Consider the following 4,377-nt stretch of genomic DNA (forward strand, 5'->3'; position numbering starts at 1 on the left):
CTTCCGGGCGGGGGCGGAGCTTCCGCAGTCTCGCGAGACCCGCTCCCGCCACACGTATATCTGCCCGCGGGAGGCTGTGGGAGGCCGCTCCAGGCTTCCCGCTGACGCGTTGTGGTCCTTCTCGCTCTGCTCCTTGTTGAAGGCAGATTGCGCTTCATGTGGGAAAATTAACGTGAAATTACGCAGCCCGGGGGGGCATGGCTTTAGGAACTTTTTAAGTTTGATTGCAACTTTTCCGTTTAATGAAAAGTTGGGGCGGGAACGCGATTCCTGGCCTTGGGCCTGGGGCGGTGGTTGAGGGCACGGGCGCTGCTGCCCACGAGCCGTTCAGTTTGGCTTCTCCCACCCCAACCCCTGCCTGAGGGTCCCCAAGACGGCCTCTCCTCCTACAGCCCGCCGCCTGCCTGGCGAAAAGGGGAGTCCGAGGCGCACAGAGGGTGCCCTGCAGCCGCCGGGAGCGCCCGCCTGCGCCTGGGGCGGGAAGCCTCCCCTGGCCCTAACCCTGCAGGCCGAACCCCTGAGTCCTAAGTAACCATCTGACCGAGTCAACCCGGATAAAGGGAAAGGGCAGAGGCCCAGCCAGCCCAGCCGAGGGTGTTCGGGGATCGATAGCAGGGAATTGCATTGAAGACCCACAGGCAAGTCCAGAAGACCAGGGAGGCTCTTCCTTAGAGACATAGAGGACCTGCAGGGAGGTCATTTGGAACAGAAGCTCCCTGAGAAGGTGCCAGTGCACATGGCGGCTGCTGATTGGCTGCCACACCTGGAGTTGCTTCCTGTTGATTGGCTGCCACACCTGAAGTTGCTCCCTGTTGCCAGGTGGAGAGGAAATCTTCCCCTTTTGCTGCTGTACCATGCAAGGTACCTACCTGCAGGCGTGCTTTCCTCTCTTGTCCTCCAGGTTCCATTCTGAATGAGTTTTCCTTTATTCACGGTCACAGATAAAAGGGGGGGGGATGAAGATTTTAAATGTGTGTTAGAGCTAACCTTTGTGGTAGTTTGGTTGTCTGGGCCGATGGGCAAGGATGAGCTAGTCATCCATTGGAGGCTCTGGAAATGCCTGCCTGTGTTGCCAAGGGAAGACACGAAATCAAGTAATGTTGAAGAGCGTCTGTAAATCTACCCAGACTAATAAAACATTAACTGGGTAGGAGTTGAGAGGTTTACAATACCCCCGGATTAGGAGAGTAGATGCACAATTTAGATAGCATAATGCAGCCTATCCAAGGGAGGGAAGTGCTATTAAAAAGTTAGAAGTTGTATAAGTTTCTACCATGGGATTTTGGAGGAGAAACAAGTCATTTGTGCTTGGGTTAATCAGGGTAAACTAATGCTAAGTGAAATGGACAAGAGGGGCAAAACAGTGTAAGGAATCAAGCAAAACATATTGTACTTTGAATTCATTGTCATTAGCACCCGAACTAAGCCTTCATGCTGCAGAATTTACCAGTCGACCGAAAAAATACGCAGGAGTACCGGAGGCACAGGAAAAACCCCTTTATTTCCAGACATTTCCCATGTACCGGTCAAGTGACTCAGGGGAGTCTGTTTCTCTCCAAATCCTGACTTATTTCCAGACATTTCCCATGTACCGGTCCAGTGACTCAGGGGAGTCTGTTTCTCTCCAAATCCTGAGCCGCAACATGGAGGAGGCTTTCCCTTTTTATATTCTCTAGGTCCCTTTGTCTCCCAAATATGGAATGGGGCTTCCGGGCCTTTCGGGGCTTTGCAAATAGCCCCAGGTGCTGGGATGGAGCAGTGAGACCACATCTCAAGGCCTGGCCTGGTGCCAGCCCTGATCAGTCCGTCTGGGCATGGTTTATGGCCTCTCCAAAACCCCAACATGGAGGAGGCTTTCCCTCTTTATATTCTCTAGGTCCCTTTGTCTCCCAAATATGGAATGGGGCTTCCGGGCCTTTCGGGGCTTTGCAAATAGCCCCAGGTGCTGGGATGGAGCAGTGAGACCACATCTCAAGGCCTGGCCTGGTGCCAGCCCTGATCAGTCCGTCTGGGCATGGTTTATGGCCTCTCCAAAATGGGAGTAGTATTTTGGGTAAACAGGTCTTGCAGGACCAGATAATTAAAGGGGCAGTGACTAGATTCAGATTGCTAGCCCCCCAAAAATGTCTCATTTTCCCCACCATTAGTATTCTTGATACAAGCACAGGAGTCCAGCAAACAACTGTGCAAAACAATACATGAAAAGTTAGTCTCAGCGCCCACTGCTCTCTATGTAGCCGCTTCCTGATTCTGAAAGCATTTGCATTTCTTCTGGCCAAAAAGAGCCTGGACTTTGTTGGCCTACTATTGCTGTTTTGAAGTTCAGGAAAACAAAGGAGAGGAACCCATTTTGGTGGACTGGGGCAGGGCTCCTGTAAACCAAGAGTCCGTTGGAGGAAATGGAAAATTGGAGGTATACTGGGTATATTGGTTTCTCACTCGCGGAGTTCTGGCAGTCTCCCATTGGCTGACCTGTTCCTGGACTAGGGGAATGTGCTTCCTGCTGAGATAGTGATGTACCACTTCCTGTCAGAGATGTAAGGTGTATGTCTTCCTCTTGGGGTCAGTAGTGTGTGTTAAGTGACATGTGCATGAGAGTTCTTTCCTGGAGCCTCTGGACTTCATTTTAAATGAGGTTTCTGATTATTGATTTTTATACTACTAAGCCCACTCTTTTCTCCAAAATTCTGCTCTCCTTGCTTGAAATCAAAATTACCATCAGAGAAGTTTAACTCATCTACTGGTTAGAGGAAAATAGGTAAATTGTACTAGAGTAGAAATGTTTGAGTAAAGGTCTCAATATGTCAGCTTCCTCAGGGGTATCTATATATATAAAAGCCTAAGAGACCATTACGGCCGAATGACCAGAATGACCGGATGACGGGCGGTAGCTATGATGTGCACTGACTCAGACCTTGCTGCTGGAGCCCTGACAACCCCGAATCTGGTTCACCCGCACCCTGGACCCATACAGGAGGAAGGAGGGAGCCCTATTCCTCGCAGAATCAGCTGTTGGTTAGCTTGCTGCTGGGCCAACCTCCTGTAGTCCCTTTCCCTGGCCAGCTGGCCCCCCAATCGCCCTGATGGGGGGGAGGCCAGCCACCCCCCCATTGGTCCAATTGCTGGCCAGGCTGAGGGACCCCATCCGTGCACGAATTCGTGCACTGAGCCTTTAGTTTGTATATACAGTGGGGCCTTGACTTACGAGTTTAATTCGTTCCGTGACAGAGCTCATAACTCAAATTACTCGTATGTCAAATCACTGTGACGTTCACTGCGCCAACTAGCGGTGGGGTGTCTGAAGCTGGCTCGTAACCTGAATTTTTTTGAGCTTGCAACTCAAAGCAAAAAATCGGCCGAGAGACAGCTCGTATCTCAAAAAAACTTGTTAGTCGGGACACTCGTAAGTCAAGGCCCCACTGTAAAATAATAAGTTATCTAGGAGGAATCAAACTTTTCTGATGCCTTTTTAGCACCTATTAAAATACCCATTGGGTCTACTGTGTTTGCCTAAACTTTAAGTCAGCTCTACAACGGTCTTAAAGATGTCAAATTAGTCTGGGTATTTGAGTTCCTTATGGGATTAATTTTTCTTTGACTAGAACTTGGAGAGCAATGTGAGTTTTAGCCCTAGAAGTGGCCTTATGTTATTTTCAGGTTTTCATTTGGGCCTACATATAATTGGATGCATATGCATAATTTTGAGAGAATTCTAAATGAAAAGGGGCATCTGTTCATCAATTAGGTAGTAGACCTTAAAAAAAAACGGTCCACAGTTTTCCCAGAATTCTCTCCAAATTTGTATTATTTTAAAAATCATTAATTATACATAGCAGATATGTAGCATTGATGATAAATCAAAAGAATTAGTTATGAATTATTTTTACTTAACTTTAGAATGTATTACACACTTTTCTTTAGTAAAATGTTTATATTCCTAAATAGAAGTTACTCAGCACTACCAATACGTCAGGGGGATTCTCAAGGCCTGGATTTTACAATGTAGGGCAAGAACATATTAGCTGTGGTTAACTGGTATAACCTTCATAAGCCACACTTTCCTCATCTATAGAATGGATAAAACAAGTCTTTTTTCTTATCTTACACAATTTGTGAATGAGTTAGGAAATGTGAGAGACTGGTAGAGGACTATGCATATTAAATAGAATTCTGTTGTTTAATTGGAATTTACCAAAGCATCCATCCATTGCTGTCAGGGAGGAGGCAGTCCAGAAACATACAAAGCAGCCAAAAGGAATCAAGTTGAGTTTCAGAAATTTCCATGGGAAGAAGAAAGAGTTGGCCAGATGCCTATAATGCATTTTATTTTTTATTTCTTTTTATAATTATTTATCTTTATTATTGAGGGTATTACAG

This window comes from Myotis brandtii, unplaced genomic scaffold, assembly GCF_000412655.1.
Source record: "Myotis brandtii unplaced genomic scaffold, ASM41265v1 scaffold484, whole genome shotgun sequence".
Classification (NCBI taxonomy): Eukaryota; Metazoa; Chordata; class Mammalia; order Chiroptera; family Vespertilionidae; genus Myotis; species Myotis brandtii.